Genomic DNA, 18,939 nt, shown 5'->3' with positions numbered 1-18,939 from the left:
TGATCACTTTTTGATCAGGAAAGATGTAAAGTCCACTGAGGAGGTTTACCAGGATGGTACCAGTGGTGAGGGACTTCAGTTAGAAGGAGAGGTCGGAAAAGTTAAGACTGTTCTCCTCGGATCAGAGAAGGTTAAAGGGTGACCTAATAGAGGTTTTCAAGATGATGAGGTTGGTTTTCATCACATCACCTAGAGTTACCCAGATCAGTGCCAGATTTGGCTCAGTCAACATACCTTTGCCTCTGGGTCAGAGACATAAATCTAGGCTGACACTCCAGTGCAGTGCTGAGGGAGCGCACTGTCGGAGGTGCCGTCTTTCGGATGGGATGTTAGACCGAGGCCCAGTCTGCCCTCCCACAAGGAGATAAAAGATCCCATTTCGAAGAAGAGCAGGGAAGTTCTTCCCGGTGTCCTGGGCCAACGCGAATCGCTCAACCAACATCACTAAAGCAGATTATCTGGTTATTTCTCTCATTACTGCCTGCGCGAGCTTGCTGGGCACAATTTGACTGCCGCATTTTCCGACAGTACAACAGTGATTACACTTCAAATAAAATTCTTTGTTGGCTGTAAAACACTTTGGGATGTCCTGAGGTCATGAACGTCACTATTTATGCAGGGAAGTTTGCTGATGACTGCACAGTGGTCATTATGATTCGCAACTCCTTAGATAATGAAGCAGTCCATGCCTGCATACAGCAAGACCCGGACGACATTCAGGTTTGTCTGATAAGTGGCAAGTAACATTCGCGCCACACAAGGGCCGGGCAATGACTATCTCAAAACAAGCGAGAGTCCAACCACTGCCCCTTGACATTCAACAGCATTACTATCGCCAAATCCACCACCATCACCACCACCTTCTCAAGCGCAATTAGAGATGGGCAATAAATGCCAGCCTTGCCCGCGACGCCGGCATCCCATGAATGAATAAAAAAACAAAGTGACTATTTGTACGAACGTTTTTCTGTTGCTTCAGCGCCTGTGTCCACTGTACTCTGCCCCCCCCCCCACCGAAACCAAAACTGTAAGTGGAGCCCTTCAATTGACCATGCTGCTTCCCTGAGCTGGCGGGCAGTGGCGGCAGGGGAAGAGAGAGGCGGTGGCGGGGGAGGGCGGGGGAGGGGAGAGAGGCAGCGGCGGGGGAGGGGACAGAGGTCGTGACGGGGGCGGGGGGTGGGGGGTGAGAGAAGCAGCGGGGGGGAGAGAGGGAGCGGCAGGGGGCGGGGGGGGCGAGAGGCGGTGAGTGGCGGGGGCATGAGGTGGCAGAGTGGGGGGGGGAGAGGAAGCGGCGGGTGGGAAGGGGTGGTGTCGGAGGGGGGGCGGGGAGGTGCGATGATGGGGTGGGGGAGAGGGGCGGTGACGGTGGCGAGGGAGGGGAGAGAGGCGACGAGTGGGGTGGGGGGGTGAGGTGGTGTAGGGGACGAGAGGTGGGGCGGGGGGTGAGAGAGGCAGCGTGGGGGGTGGGGTGGGGAGAGAGGTGGCGGAGGGGGAGGGGTGGGGTGGAGAGAGAGCCGGGGGGGGGGGGAATGTGGGGGGAGGGAATCTGTTCTCCTTTGATTAGAGAGGTGAGCTAATATAGATTTTCAGGATGATGAGCAGGTTTTAATGATAGAAACATAGAAATATAGAAAATCGGTGCAGGAGTAGGCCATTCGGCCCTTCGAGCCTGCACTACCATTCAGTAAGATCATGGCTGATCATTCACCTCAGTACCCCTTTCCTGCTTTCTCTCCATACCCCTTGATCCCTTTAGCCGCAAGGGCCATATCTAACTCCCTCTTGAATATATCTAATGAACTGGCCTCAACAACTCTCTGTGGCAGAGAATTCCACAGGTTAAAAACTCTCTGAGTGAAGAAGTTTCTCCTTATCTCGGTCCTAAATGGCTTACCCATTATCCTTAGACTGTGTCCCCTGGTTCTAGACTTCCTCAGTATTGGGAACATTCTTCCTGCCTCTAACCTGTCCAATCCCGTCAGAGTTTTATATGTTTCTATGAGATCCCCTCTCATTCTTCTAAACTCCAGTGAATACAGGCCCAGTCAATCCAGTCTCTCCTCATAGGTCAGTCCTGCCATCCCAGGAATCAGTTTGGTGAACCTTCGCTGCACTCCCTCAATAGCAAGATCATTCTTCCTCAGATTAGGAGACCAAAACTGAACACAATATTCCAGGTGAGGCCTCACCAAGGCCCTGTACAGCTGCAGTAAGACCTCCCTGTTCCAATCCCCTAGCTATGAAGGCCAACATGCCATTTGCCTTCTTCACCGCCTGCTGTACCTGTATGCCAACTTTCAATGACTGATGCACCATGACACCCATGTCTCATTGCATCTCCCCTTTTTCTAATCTGTCGCCATTCAGATAATATTCTGCCTCCCTGTTTTTGCCACCAAAGTGGATAACCTCATATTTATCCACATTATACTTCATCTGCCATGCATTTGCCCACTCACCTAACCTGTCCAAGTCACCCTGCAGCCTCTTAGCATCCTCCTCACAGCTCACACTGCCACGCAGCTTAGTGTCATCTGCAAACTTGGAGATACTACATTCAATTCCTTCATCTAAATCATTGATGTATATTGTAATAGCTGAGGTCCCAGCACTGAGCCCTGTGGCACCCCACTAGTCACAGACTGCCATTCTGAAAAGGACCCATTTATCCCGACTCTCTGCTTCCTGTCTGGCAACCAGTTCTCGATCCCAATACCATGTGCTTTAATTTTGCACACTAATCTCTTGTGTGGGACCTTGTCAAAAGCCTTTTGAAAGTCCAAATACACCACATCCACTGGTTCTCCATTGTCAACTCGACTAGTTACATGCTCAAAAGATTCGAGAAGATTTGTCAAGCATGATTTCCCTTTCATAAATCCATGCTGACTTGGACCAATCCTTTCACTGCTTTCCCAATGCGCTACTATTTCATCGTTAATAATTGATGCTAACATTTTCCCCACCACCAATGTTAGGCTAACCGGTCTATAATTCCTCGTTTTCTCTCTCCCTCCTTTTTTAAAAAGTGGTGTTACATTAGCTACCCTCCAGTCCATAGGAACTGATCCAGAGTCGATAGAAAATGAACACCAATGCATCCACTATTTCTAGGGCCACTTCCTTAAGTACTCTGGGATGCAGACTATCAGGCCCTGGGGATTTATCGGCCTTCAATCCCATCAATTTCCCGAACACAATTTCCTGATTAATAAGGATTTCCTTCAGTTCCTCCTTCTCGCTAGACCCTCGGTCCCCTAGTACTTCCGGAAGGTTATTTGTGTCTTCCTTCGTGAAGACAGAACCAAAGTATGATGGAGAAACACCATTCCCTCTGGCGAATGGTTCAATAACCAGAGGTCATAGATTTAAAACCATTGGATAAAAGATCTGGAGAGGAGATGAGGAGAATTTTTTTTCACTCAGAGAGATGTCAGGATCTCGAACGTTCCACCTCAAAAGATGGTGGAAGCTGATTCCATCTATAATTTTTTAAGGGAGTTGGACAGATACATGAGGATGAGGAACTCACAGGGTTACGGGAAAAAAGCAGGGAGTGGGCCTCATTCAAAGAGCCATCACAGGCACGGCAGGCCGAATGGCCTCCTTCTGTGCTATGTTTCTATGACGATATTTTGCAAACACGGATCATGATATTTATGGTATGAAATTACGTAAAATTATATAATAAAGAGCTGGAAGGGGAGGTGAGGAGAATTTCTTTTTACGCAGCACACTATTGTGAGTAGGATTGCACCGCCCGAAGCAGGTTCAAATAGCAGCTATCAAAAGGGAATTGGATCTAGAATTGAGAAGGAAAACGAGTTGCCGGGCTATGCTGGGGGCTGTGGGGGAGTGGGACTAATTGGTTTGCTCTTTGAAAGATGGGCCGAATGGCCTCCATCAGGTTCCTATGATAAAGATCCGAACTGCTCTTTTTAAGATCGGTCGCAGTCCGTTTCCGGCACGGACAGGATGTATTACCTAATGGACGAGGAAAAGACTTGGAACCGGGCCTGGAACTACTGCCGGACTCATTACACCAACCTGGCCAGTGTACGGAGCGCCGAGGAGGCTAACATCTTCGGCCGCCTGCTGCACGGGCCCCAGTGGATCGGGCTGTACACGGATGGGGTGTCCGGCTGGGTGTGGACCAACGGGGACAGGCTGAGCTACACCAAATGGGCCCTTTGGCACCCGTACAGCTACAACAGCAGCCTGCCCATGTGCGTGGCCATGTTCGACAGCGAGTGGCACGAAGCGGATTGCGATTTCCCATTCGCTTTCGTTTGCTACAGAGGTAACAATTTTAAAAGTCAAATACGCAGGTTAGCAAAAATAGCATTTTTCCCCCCACCTCAGGGCTTCAAGACTTTTGTAAAAAAAAACAATAAGATATATCTATCTATAACTATATATATATATATATGCCATATTTCATCATTTAAAAAAATATTGTTGTCGTAATTTATTCACCATTTCCCCCCCGCCCTCCCTCTTCCCTGCCCATCTCCAGGACCCTCAATCAGCTGGGCTACACATGCCCTGGGGGGTGCTGAAGCCCTACACTCAGTCACTCCCCCCCTCGCTGCACAATTACCTTCAGTCTTGCACGCTCGCTCGGTCTGTGTGTGAAAGTGTCAGCTCGGCTTCTGCAGCGTCGATGGCCAGTGAGCTGCAGAATCAGTGCCAGCTTCCCTCCTTCCCTCACCGACACCAGGCCCCCCCCCCACCCCACCCACACACCCACAGCCGCCCTCCCCTCCCCCCAGGCAGCTCAGCCCGCTTTGCAAAATACTGCATGCACAGACACTCGCCTCCCCCCCCCCCCACCCCGCCTCCCCCGCCCCGAGACAGCCCGACACACTCACTAAATGTTGCAAAGCCCAATTGGTCCATGCACAGGCCTCCTCTTCCAACCCCCGCCCCTGCCCCTGACACTTCACCCCACCCCATCAACATAACCTTCTGTTCCTTTCTCCCTCATGTGTTCATCCAGCTTCTCCTGAAATTCATCTGTGCTTTCGCCTCAAACACTCCCCGTGTTAGCGAGTTCCACATTCTAACCGACCACTCTCTGGGTAAAGAATGTTCTCCTGAATTCCTGACTGGATTTATTAAAAAGAAAGAAAGACTTGCATTTATATAGCACCTTTCACAACCACCGGATGTCTCGGAGCACATTACGGCCAATGGAGTGCTGTCACTGTTGTAATGTGGCAAACAGTTTGCGCACAGCAAGCTCCCACAAACAACAACCTGATAATGACCAGATCATCCGTTTTTGTTATGTGGATTGAGGGATAAATATTAGCCCAGGACACCTGGGATAATTCGCCAGCTCTATCTTCGAAATAGTGCCATGGGATCGTTTACTTCCACCTGAGAGGGCAGGCGGGGCCTCAGTTTAGTGTCTCATTCGAAAGACGGCATCTCCAACAGGGAGTGTCAGCCGAGATTTATGTGGTCAAGCCCCTGGAGCGGGACTTGAACCCACAACCTCCTGACTCAGGAGGCAAGTGTGCTACCCATTGAGCCACAGCTGACGCTGTGACTATCTTATATTCATCACCCCTAGTTCTGGTCTTCCCCCACAAGTGGAAACATCTTCTCTACCCCTCCCCTGTCGTAATTGTGAAGACCTCTATCGGGTCACCCCCTCAGCCTTCGCTTTTCTAGAGAATAGAGCTCCAGCCTCTCGAGTCTTCCCTGATGGTTACAACCTTGGATGTTTGTGCGTTTCAATCGAACAGATAGCCAAGAGAGAAAGAAAGAATCAGAAGTTGCCCCGAGGACTGGTGTCTCGGACCAGAATGCAACTGACTTACCGGGGGAGAAACTGGACATGGGTGGGAATGCAAAACGTATGCTGTCGCGTCGGTGGCCTGTTATACGCCCAGCCCCATATTCGGTTCCCCTGGCTTCAGTAGCACTGAAAATCGGGCGGGTGGTACAACATGCTTCGAAAGGGAATCCACCCTTGTTCCAATATCACCCCCCCAAGCGTTTCTTCCACTGGTTATAAATATAAGACAGTCACTAATAAATCCAATAGGGAACTCGGGAGAAAATTCTTTACCCAGGGAGTGGTCAGAATGTGGAACTTGGAATGTGGAATTGTGGACACAGATTTAAGGTGATTGGCAGACGATCCAAAGGCGACATGAGGAAAACCTTTTTACGCAGCGAGTGGTTAGGACCTGGAACTGCCTGAGATTCTGCCTATAATTCTGCCCTCTTGAGTATCCCTGATTATAATCGCTCAACCATTGGTGGCTGTGCCTTCTGTTGCCTTGGACTTAAGCTCTGGAATTCCCTCCCTAAACCTCTCCGCCTCTCTACCTCTCTTTCCTCCTTCAAGATGCTCCTTAAAACCTACCTCTTTGATCAAGCTTCTGGTCACCTTCTCTAATTTCTCCTTGTGTGGCTGAAAGGGCAGGGGAGTGGGACTAGCTGAAGTGATCTTGCAGAGAGCTGGCACGGGCATGACAGGTTAAATAGCCTCCTTTAGTGCTGTAACCATTCTATGATTCTATGATTCTACAGGGTGTAGTTGAGGCAAATAGCACAGATTATTTTAAGGCGAAGCTAGATAAATGCAGGAGGGAGTAAGGAATAGAAGGGATTATTGATTGGGCGAGATGAATTTGGGAGGGAGGTGGATCGTGTGGAGCATGGACCTGTTGGACCGAATGGCCTGTTTCTGAGCTGCAATTACCGGATAAACCCATAATAAGTCAAGGGAATCTATTGTCATCACAGAGGGGTACAGAGCTTCCCCTTAAGAGAAAAAAAATATTCTGGGATATACTCCATAATGGTGATAGTTTCCATTACTTGTTTTATAACCATGGGCTTTGACAAATCCAAATCCACAGCTCAATGTGACTTGAAGTCAATGAGGAGTAATCTTGTGTATGGCCGGTGGGGAGGGGGGCGGGGGGGAACGGAGTCGGGGGTAAAACCGGCGTTCCACCCGATCCCGTGGGATTCCTGCCCTGGACATGTTAGGTTAAAATTACGGACGCGATTGCTGCCCATGAGCCGGAGTTAGTTGCGCATGCGCAGTTCCTGTGGGTTTTTTTGTTTGTTGTTGCCTGACTTCCCAAATTGAGGAATAAAGAAGCGGATTTCGAGAATTGTGTCAGAATCGTTAATTTTAAATACAATTCGAACTGGGAGTTTATTTTTAAAAGTTGTTGTTTGTCCTTCGAGACAGCGGTTCGTAAACTGGAAAAATCACCAGTAACATTAACCCAAGTTTGTAACATTAACCCAACCTAGTAACCTTAACCCAAGTTTGTATCATTACCTAACCCAGTAACATTAACCCAAGCTAGTAACCTCAACCCAAGTTTGCAACATTAACCCAACCTAGTAACATTAACCCAAGTTGGTAACATTAACCTGACCTAGTAAAATTAACCCAAGTTTGTAACATTACCTAACCCAGTAACATTAACCCAAGCTAGTAACCTTAACCCAAGTTTGTAACATTAACCCAACCTAGTAACCTTAACCCAAGTTTGTAACATTACCTAACCCAGTAACATTAACCCAACCGGGTAACATTAACCCAAGTTTCTATCATTACCATACCCAGTAACATTAACCCAAGTTTAACCTGACCTAGTAACATTAACCCAAGTTTGTAACATTAACCTAAGTTTCTAACATAAACCCAAACTAGTAACATTAACCCAAGCGAGTAACATTAACCCAAGTTCAAGTTTGTAACATTAACCCAAGTTTGTAACATTAACCCAACCTAGTAACATTAACCCAAGCTAGTAACAATAACCCACGTTTGTAACATTAACCCAACCTAGTAATATTAACCCAAGTTTGTAACATTAATCCAACCCAGTAACATTAACCCAAGCTAGTAACATTAACCCAAGTTTGTAACATTAACCCAACCTAGTAATATTAACCCAAGTTTGTAACATTAATCCAACCCAATAACATTAACCCAACTTAGTAACATTAACCCAAGTTCAAGTTTGTAACCTTAACCCGAGTTTGTACAATTAACCCAAGCTAGTAACCTTAACCCAAGTTTGTAATATTAACCCAACCTAGTAACATTAACCCAAGCTAGTAACATTAACCCAAGGTTGGAACACTAACTCAAGTTTGTAACATTAACCTAAGTTTCTAACATAAACCCAAGCTAATAACATTAACCCAAGCTAGTAACATTAACCCAAGTTTGTAACATTAACTAAAGTTTCTAATATAAACCCAAGCTAGTAACATTAACCCAAGTTCAAGTTTGTAACCTTAACCCAAGTTTGTACCATTTACCCAAGTTAGTAACCTTAACCCAAGTCCGTAACATTAACCCAACCTAGTAACATTAACCCAAACTAGTAACATTAACCCAAACTAGTAATATTAACCCAAGTTTTTAACATTAACCCGGCGCAGTAACATTAACCCAAGCTAGTAACATTAATCCAAGCTTGTAACATTAACCCAAGTTTAAGTTTGTAACCATAACCCAAGTTTGTACCATTAACCCAAGCTAGTAACCTTAACCCAAGTTTGTAACATTAACCCAACCGAGTAACATTAACCCAAGCTAGTAATATTAACCCAAGTTTGTAACATTAACCCAACCCAGTAACATTAACCCAAGCTAGTAACATTAACCCAAGTTTGTAACACTAACCCAAACTAGTAACATTAACCCAAGCTAGTAACATTAACCCAAGTTTGTAACATTAACCCAACCAAGTAATATTAACCCAAGCTGGTAATATTAACCCAAGTTTTTAACATTAACCCAACCCAGCAACATTAACCCAACCTAGTAATATTAACCCAAGTTGTTAACATTAACCCAACCCAGTAACATTAACCTAAGCTAATAACATTAACCCAAGTTTGTAACCATAACCCAAGTTTGTACCATTAACCCAAGCTAGTAACCTTAACCCAAGTTTGTAACATTAACCCAAGCTAATATCATTAACCCAAGTTTGTAACCATAACCCAAGTTTTTACCATTAACCCAAGCTAGTAACCTTAACCCAAGTTTGTAACATTAACCCAAGCTAGTAACCTTAACCCAAGTTTGTACCATTAACCCAAGCTAGTAACCTTAACCCAAGTTTGTAACATTAACCCAAGCTAATATCATTAACCCAAGTTTGTAACCATAACCCAAGTTTTTACCATTAACCCAAGCTAGTAACCTTAACCCAAGTTTGTAACATTAACCCAAGCTAGTAACCTTAACCCAAGTTTGTATCATTAACCCAAGCTAATAACATTAACCCAAGTTTGTAACATTAACCTAACCTAGTAATATTAATCCAATTTTGTAATATTAATCCAATCACAGTAACATTAATTAAACTTTATTAGTGAAGTGCTTCAGCATTTCTCAGGCCCTCTGTTTGTTGTGGTGAACCTTAGTTTTAAAAATTAGGGATCTGCGCAGCTTCCGGTAGCTTCCAGCTCATTGACAGAAGTCACTCCGTAAAATGACCCCACCACCGCCGTAATGTTAAATGCATTCTATGAGGAGAGTGGTGAGAATTTGGAACTCGCTAGCACAAGGAGTGGTCGAGGCGTACAGCACAGATGCATTTAAAGGTGAGGGAGGAAGCAATAGAAGGATATGGTGGTAGGGTGGGAGGAGGCTCGTGTGGAGCATTAGCGCCAGCATGGAACAATTGGGCTGAGTGGCCTCTCTCTGCTGTCAACGTTTGTGTAATTCAATGCGAAGCTTGCAGCTCAGGTGGAAATGGTTCTGGGTTTTGGAGGTTAGCCACGCAGTTTATGTATAGGCGATATATTAAGAAGAATGATGTTCACTGCAGAACTTAATTAGCATGTAATGTTTTCCCTCTCATCAGAATTGAAGGAAAGGTACTCAAGCAGCCATTCATCAGAACCCCAGCCTCCGAAATCAGGACTGCCCGCAAACAGTGAATTTTCCTTGAGGACTTCAAATGTAGGTAGGAACGTTTTGAATACTCCACAGATCTACAGATTTGTTCCTGAGCATCATGGGGAAAAAAAAAAAGAGTTTCAACTGCCACTGTTGGTAGCGAAATAGCAACATAGGAACAGGAGGAGGCCGTTCAGTCCCTCGAGCCCATTGCACCATTCATTGAAACCTAACTCCATATACCCGCCTTTACATAGAAACATAGAAAATAGGTGCAGGAGTAGGCCATTCAGCCCTTCGAGCCTGCACCACCATTCAATATGATCCTGACTGATCATGCAATTCCTGCTTTCTCTCCATATCCCTTGATCGCTTTAGCCATAAGGGCCATATCTAACTCCCTTTTGAATATATCCAATGAACTGGCATCAACAACTCTCTGCGGTAGAGAATTCCACAAGCTCACAACTCTCTGAGTGAAGAAGTTTCTCCTCATCTCGGTCCTAAATGGCTTACCCCTTATCCTTAGACTGTGACCCCTGGTTCTGGACTTCCCCAACATCAGGAACATTCTTCCTGCATCTAATCTGTCCAATCCAGGCAGAATTTTATATGTTTCTATGAGATCTCCCCTCTTATTCTACTAAATCCCAGTGAATATAAGCCTAGTCGATCCTAGTCTTTCTTCATATGTCAGTCTTGCCATCCCGGGAATCAGTGTGGTGAACCTTCGCTGCATTCCCTCAATAGCAAGAATGTCCTTCCTCAGATTAGGAGATCAAAACTGTACACAACATTCAAGATGTGGCCTCACCAAGGCCCTGTACAACTACAGTAAGACCTCCCTGCTCCTATACTCAAATCCTCTCACTATGAAACATAGAAACATAGAAAATAGGTGCAGGAGTAGGCCATTCGGCCCTTCGAACCTGCACCACCATTCAATAAGATCATGGTTGATCATTCACCTCAGTACCCCTTTCCTGCTTTCTCTCCATACCCCTTGATCCGTTTAGCCATAAGGGCCATATCTAACGCCCTCTTGAATATATCCAATGAACTGGCATCAACAACTCTCTGCGGTAGAGAATTCCACAAGCTCACAACTCTCTGAGTGAAGAAGTTTCTCCTCATTTCGGTCCTAAATGGCTTACCCCTTATTCTTAGACTGTGTCCCCTGGTTCTGGACTTCCCCAACATCAGGAACATTCTTCCTGCATCTAATCTGTCCAGTCAGAGTTTTATGTTTCTATGAGATCCCCTCTCATCCTTCTAAACTCCAGTAAATAAAGGTCCAGTTGATCCAGTCTCTCCTCATATGTCAGTCCAGCCATCCTGGGAATCAGTCTGGTGAACTTTCGCTGCACTCCCTCAATAGCAAGAACGTCCTTCCTCAGATTAGGGGACCAAAACTGAACACAATATTCCAGGTGAGGCCTCACCAAGGCCCTGTACAACTGCAGTAAGACCTCCCTGCTCCTATACTCAAAACTCCTAGCTATGAAGGCCAACATACCATTTGCCTTCTTCACCACCTGCTGTACCTGTACGCCAACTTTCAATGACTGATGAACCATGACACCCAGGTCTCGTTGCACTTCCCCTTTTACTAATCTGTCACCATTCAGATAATAATCTGCCTTCCTGTTTTTACCATCAAAGTGGATAACCTCACATTTATCTACATTATACTGCATCTGCCATGCATTTGCCCACTCACCTAACCTGTCCAAGTCACCCTGCAGCCTCTTGGCATTCCTCCTCACAGCTCACACCGCCACCCAGCTTAGTGTCATCTGCAAACTTGGAGATATTACATTCAATTCCTTCGTCTAAATCATTAATGTCTATTGTAAATAGCTGGGGCCCCAGCACTGAACCTTGCAGTACCCCACTAGTCACTGCATGCCATTCTGAAAAAGACCCGTTTATTCCTACTCTTTGCTTCCTGTCTGCCAACCAGTTCTCTATCCACATCAATACATTACCCCCAATACCATGTGCTTTAATTTTGCACACTAATCTCTTGTGTGGGACCTTGTCAAAAGCCTTTTGAAAGACTAAATACACCACATCCACTGGCTCCGCCTTGTCCACTCTACTAATTACATCCTCAAAAAATTCTAGAAGATTTGTCAAACATGATTTCCCTTTCATAAATCCATGCTGACTTGGACCGATCCTGTCACTGCTTTCCAAATGCGCTGCTATTTCATCTTTAATAATTGATTACAACATTTCCCCAATACTGATGTCAGGCTAACTGGTCTATAATTCCCTGTTTTCTCTCTCCCTCCTTTTTTAAAAAGTGGGGTTACATTAGCTACCCTCCAATCCATAGGAACTGATCCCGAGTCCATGGAATGTTGGAAAATGACCACCAATGCATCTACTATTTCTAGGGCCACTTCCTTAAGTACGCTGAGATGCAGACTATCAGGCCTGGAGATTTATCAGCCTTCAATCCCATCAATTTTCCTAACACAACTTACTGACAAATAAGGATTTCCTTTAGTTCCTCCTTCTCGCGAGCCCCTTGGTCCCCTAGTATTTCCGGAAGGTTAGTTGTGTCTTCCTTAGTGAAGACAGAACCAAAGTATTTGTTCAATTGGTCTGCTATTTCCTTGTTCCCCATTATAAATTCACCTGAATCTGATTGTAAGGGACTCACATTAGTCTTCACTAATCTTTTTCTCTTCACATATCTGTAGAAGCTTTTGCAGTCAGTTTTTATGTTCCCTGCAAGCTTACTCTCACACTCTATTTTCCCCCTTCTAATTAAATCCTTTGTCCTCCTCTGCTGAATTCTAAATTTCTCCCAGTCCTCAGGTTTGCTGCTTTTTCTGGCCAATTTATATGTCTCTTCCTTAGATTTAACACTATCCCTAATTTCCCTTGTTAGTCATGGTTGAGCTACATTCCCCGTTTTATTTTTACGCCAGACAGGGATGTACAATTGTTGAAGTTCATCCATGTGATCTTAAAATGTCTCCCATTGCCTATCCACTGTCAACCCTTTAAGCATCATTCGCCAGTCTATTCTAGCCAATTCACGTCTCATACCGTCAAAGTTACCTTTCTTTAAGTTCAGGACCCTGGTCTCTGAATTAACTGTGTCACTTTCCATCTTAATGAAGAATTCTACCGTATTATGGTCACTCTTCCCCAAGGTGCCTCGCACAACAAGATTGCCAATCAATCCTCTCTCATTACACAAGTCCCAGTCTTAGATGGCCTGCTCTGTAGTTGGTTCCTCGACATATTATTCTAGAAAACTATCCCTTACTCCAGGAAATCTTCCTCCGATGTATTGCTACTACTTTGGTTACCCCAATCTATATGTAGATTAAAGTCACCCATGATAACTGCTGTGCCTTTATTGCACGCATCCCTCATTTCCTGTTTGATGCCCTCCTCAACTTCACTACCACTGTTTGGTGGTCTGTATATAACTCCCACTGGCGTTTTCTGCCTTTTGGTGTTCTGCAGCTCTACCCATACAGATTCCTCATCATCCAAGCTAATGCCCTTCCTTACTATTGTGTTAATCTCCTCTTTAACCAGCAACATTACCCCACCTCCTTTTTCTTTCTATCTATCCTTCCTGAAAATTGAATATCCCTGGATGCTGAGTTCCCAGCCTTGGTCACCCTGGAGCCTTGTCTCCGTAATCCCAATTACATCATATCCATTAAAAGCTATCTGCGCAGTTAATTCATCCACCTTATTACGAATGCTCCTCGCATTGAGACACAGAGTCTTCAGGCTTGTTTTTTTTAACACTCTTTGTCCTTTTAGAATTATGTTGTAATGTGGCCCTTTTTGATTTTTGCCTTTGATTTCTCTGCCCTCCACCTTTCCTTATCTCCTTTCTACCTTTTGCTTCTGCCCCCATTTTACTTCCATCTGTCTCCCTGCGTAAATTCCCATCCCCCTGCCATATTTGTTTAAACCCTCCCCAACAGCACTAGCAAACACTCCCACTAGGACATTGGTACCGGTCCTGCCCAGGTGCAGACCGTCTGTGTGTACTGGTCCCACCTCCCTCAGAACCGGTTCCAATGTTCCAGGAATTTGAATCCCTCTCTCTTGCACCATACCTCAAGCCAAGTATTCATCTTAGCTATCCTGCAATTCCTACTCTGACCAGCACATGTCACTGGTAGCAATCCTGAGATTACTACCTTTGAGGTCCGCCTTTTTAATTTAATTCCTAGCTCCCTAAATTCAGCTTGTAGGATCTCATCCCATTTTTTACCTATATCGTTGGGCCCTATATGCACCACGATAACTGGCTGTTCACCCTCCCCCTCCAAAATGCCCTGCAGCCGCTCCGAGACATCCTTGACCCTTTCCTCAGGGAGCCAACATACCATCCTGGAGTCTTGATTGCCGGCGCAGAAACGCCTATCTATTCCCCTTACAATAGAATCTCCTACCACTATAGCTCTCCCACTCTTTTTCCTGCCCTCCTGTGCAACAGAGCCACCCATGGTGCCATGAACTTGGCTGCTGTTGCCTTCCCTTGATGAGTCATCTCCCCGAACAGTACCCAAAACGGTATGTCTGTTTTGAAGGGAGATGACCACAGGGGACCCCTGCACTACCTTCCTTCCACTGCTCTGCCTGATGGTCACCTATTCTCTATCTGCCTGAGGAACCTTTACCTGCGGTGTGACCAACTCATTAAATGTGCTATTCACCACATCCTCAGCATCGCGGATAACTCCAGAGTGAGTCCATGCGCAGCTCCAGTGCTGCAATGCAGTCTGTCAGGAGCTGCAGTTGGACACACTTCCTGCACACATAGTAGTCAGGGACACTGGAAGCGTCCCTGACTTCCCACATAGCACAGGAGGAGCATGCCACAGGTCTGGGCTCTCCTGCCATGACTTAACCCTTAAATTAACTGAATTTGGCAACAATGCCAAAGGTTACCGACTGATTAGGAAATAAAAAGAAAAAGAAAAAGATTAAATACGCACCAATCCACCAGCCAATCACTTACCCGCTTGGCTGTGACGTCAGCCTTTGATTTCTTTTTACTTCTTTGTTTAACCTTCGGCTTCTGCACCAGCTGACTGCTCGGACTGCCGCCGCTCCCAGTCGCTGCCGCAGCCCTTTAGCCTCCCGCGCTGCTCCTCTCGCGACCTGCTCGGACTGCCCCAAACATTCCAAAAACTTTCACAAAACACTTAGCTAGCAAATCACTGAAAAAGAATTAAAAAAAATAGAAGCTTTAACTTACCTTTTTGTGCCAGGTTTTAATATTTGCCGTTACAGGCAGGGCTGTACCGATGGGGTTTTGTGGGGGCGGCGGACGGGTCGGGAGAGTGCCGAAAGTACGACGGTAACGCAATCCACATCGTTGCACGTCGGCACGCTTTTTCCCGGCGGCACTTGAAAGCTCTGCCGCAAAACAGGTACCCGAGGATCCCACCCGGGCTTCGCCACCGGGTTTCGTCACGGAGGGTCAGATGGCGGGGAAAACCTGGTCGCAAACCTGCCGAGAATCTGGCCCTTAAAGGCACAAACTACAGGGTACAAAACCAAAGAAGTGACTGGTGATCCACAGCAACGCGGTTGACTCTTAACTGCCCTCTGAAATAGCCAAGCAAACCACTCAAGGCCATTTAGGGGACGGGCAATAAATCCTGGCATTGGCAGCAACGCCCAAGTCCCAGGAGTGAATAAATAACAAAAGGCCCCCTATCAATCCCCTTCAGAATCTTATATGTTTCAAATGATAATCACCTCTCATTCTTTTAAACACCAGACAGTATGTGCCAGACCTGCCCAAGCGTTTCCGGCACGATCTGTTTTTAATAACAATCTTTCTCCGTTGTCCGTCCCTCGGCAAACAACATTTTGGATTAAAAGCCAAAGGTTTTGGGATTAAAAACAGGGAGTGCTGCGAATCTCAGCAGGTCAGGTAGCTTCTGTGGCGAGTTCACGTTTCGGGTCGGTGACCCTGCGTTCTGAGATCTCCAGCATTTCCTGTTTTTATCCCAGGTTCCAGCGTCCGCAGTATTTTGCTTTTGCCAAAGGGTTTTGGGGCTGGATTTTCCGGTCTTCTGCGCTCCGGGTTGCCCACCCTAGCGCGAAGAGAGGTGTCCAATGCCCCCCCCCCCCCCCTCGCAGCGCCTGTGCCCCCTGACGGGGGTGGGGGGGGGGGGCCCAGTTCCCAAACGTAGCTGCTGTTCCCGGCCCTCCAACTTTCCCGCCGCCTGCAAACGCAAAGACCTAAAACCCAGCCCCTTGTTTTGTTTACCTTTTCGAAGACGTAAGCCCCAGGAGGAGCTACCACGTGGTGGAGCTGGAGAAAACCTGGCCCGACGCCCGGGATTACTGCCTGGTCCACCACACGGACCTGCTGAGCATCCGGGACAAGCAGGAGAATGTGGCGGTCAGCGCCCTGTTCCGGCAGATCAAGCTGGGCTGGTGCGGCCTCTACAACGACCAGCAGAACTCCGACGGCTGGAAGTGGGCCAATGGCGACGACGTGGGCTACACCAGCTGGAAGGTTGGCAACCCCTATCGCTTCGTCATCATCTCGCCGGTCTGCGTCTACGTCGAGGACGGCCAGTGGAGCGACGCCCCCTGTCGCTTTCTGTTCCCTTTCGTTTGCTACTCAGGTAACGCCCGTCCTGCGGGAAAGCAGAGAGGCCGGTCGGGGAAGGCGCGTGCCGTGCCGCGCTGTCGTTCGCCCGGCAATAACCGCCTCTCGTTGAAAACCTCGTTTCCTTTGTACTTTGCCGTGGGGTTCCCCGGGAATCTGTCAGTATTAAAAGTAAAATAAATACTTGCATTTGTATAGCACCTTTCACGACCACCGGACGTCTCAAAGCCCCTTTACAGCCAATGAAGTACTTTTTGGAGTCTAGACGCTGTTGAAATGCAGGAAAGGCGGCAGCCAATTTGCGCACAGCAATTTGCCCACAAACAGCAATGTGATAATGGTCAGCTAATCTGTTTTTTTTTTGTTATGTTGATTGAGGGATAGATATTGGCCCGGGACGGGTGATTTACTGTGACTTGCTGCAAAAGCTAGAGCCACCCTGCCCCCCCGCCCCACCATCCCTCCCCACTTTACCCGTTGTAATATATGCCCCTGTGAGTATGCTCACAGGTTTGTACAGCTGTTGCCGCCAGCAGTACTGCCTCAATTACGACACGTAGCTCCGGCTTACAAAACTGGGAGGCGTCCGGGCCTCCATGCTGCCTGTCTTTTGCCGGGAACTCATCAGGGTCTGGAACAAGGTCGCCACCATGCGCAGTTTCCCCGCCCCCCCTCCCGTCTGGAGTGGCGGCTGTCCTGCAGGAGCCGCTGCTCGGGAATTCGTACCTCCACGACCGTGGTTTTAGGTGGCAGGCGGACGAGAGGGCTGTGTATGGCAAGGTGACCAGGGTCAGGGACCTGCTCGATGGCGGAGAAGCAGGCTGGATGGCGCCAGTGGAACTGGCACGGTGCCTATCCTAGGCCGACGTCCTGCTCGCGGCCAATGCCATCGCGTCGCTAAAAATGGCACTGGGCCCTGACTCCACTAGGTGCGTCGAGGAGGCTCAAGCACATGGGGGTGATCCCTTCCGAACTGACCCCCGTCCAGTCAGAATTCCTCATTGGCATCAAGCGCCTCACAACTTGAGCCTCCTCCGGGAAATCCCCTCTGTGCCTTTCGGTTCTGCGCGGAGGGGACTCCTGTAAGGGCTGCTCTTGCACACTCTCCATTTCGCCATCCTCGTCTGCCGTCCGGACATGCCATGGTGCACCATCTTGCCATCTGGAGGAGGCGGGGGTCCCCGATGGAGTGCTCTCTACCCGGGAGTCCTCCCTTTATTTATTGGGGACTTGGCCTGGAGGGTGTTGCACGGAGCAATCCTGTGCAATCGGTTTCTAAGTTGGTTCACGGACTCCCGGGCCGCCTGTCATTTCTATGGTCGAGAGGAGTCTGCGTTCCATGTCTATATTGGGTGTGTCAGGTTGCAGCCCCTCTTCAATTATGAAACTTAAATTTTGGCTGCACTTCAGTCCCACGTTCCTGATCTTTGTGCACCGTGTGCGGAGGGGAGCCGGCAGGTCAGAATGCCTCCTCTTAGGACTGCTCCTGGGCATGGCCAAGGTGGCCATTAACTGGTCCAGGCAGCTGGTGGTCGAGGGGGTCGTTCAGCTCGACTGCCTGCCTCTCTTCCGCGGTTACATTCGAGCCAGGGTGCCCCTGGAGATGGAGCACACGGTGTCCACCGGTACGCTCGTGGCCTTCCGCGAGAGGTGGGCGCTGGAGGGACTGGAGTGCATCATTTCAACAGGGAACAGAATTTTAATTTGATTTGATTTGACAAAGATTCCCCTTTAATATTCAATTGTTAATTTAAGGGGGCATGTGATTGAAAGTTGCTTTAAAATAGTTGTACAGCGGTTGAATTGTGAGTGGCTTAGCCAGGCATGTGATGTTCACAAGACTCAATAAAACCCCAGTCTGTTGGGTCTATGTCATCCACGAGGAGGAAGGTGGTTGTGAGCTTGGTGGATGAACTGGCAATGTGTAGTGTGATTGTTAAACCTTTGCTAATAAACTAACTAGTTCTTAATAGCAATGTTTTGCTATGAATTCTTAAGCAAAGAACCTGTTAGATCTCTTAATTCCCAATGAAATACGAACTCCGATTGTAGTTTTAATGTAACTTTATTCTGGCAGCAGCAACAAGCTTCTGGCTTTAAGCCAGGCCTTTGTCCTTCTGAGACCACATGGCCAAAATGGCTGTACTTATACCTGGTTCAATTTACAGAAAAGAACTCGCCTTCTTTGACCTTATTGGCTCAATTGATAGTCTTTTAACCTTTAATTGGCTTGCTACCCAAGGTCCTAAAATGTCAAGTTGATTGATGACTTAATGCAATGTGATCTGTGTTTTCTCAAAACTGCAGCCAGGCTGCAGAGCTTGAATTCTCTATCAGAACCCATGAAGCAAATACATCACACCTGTCATGAGGCACAGGAAACTAGCAAGGGTAGCAGAATCATAGAGTAGTACAGCAC

This window comes from Pristiophorus japonicus, chromosome 19, assembly GCF_044704955.1.
Source record: "Pristiophorus japonicus isolate sPriJap1 chromosome 19, sPriJap1.hap1, whole genome shotgun sequence".
NCBI classification, from domain to species: Eukaryota; Metazoa; Chordata; class Chondrichthyes; family Pristiophoridae; genus Pristiophorus; species Pristiophorus japonicus.
This window is presented reverse-complemented; position numbering follows the sequence as displayed.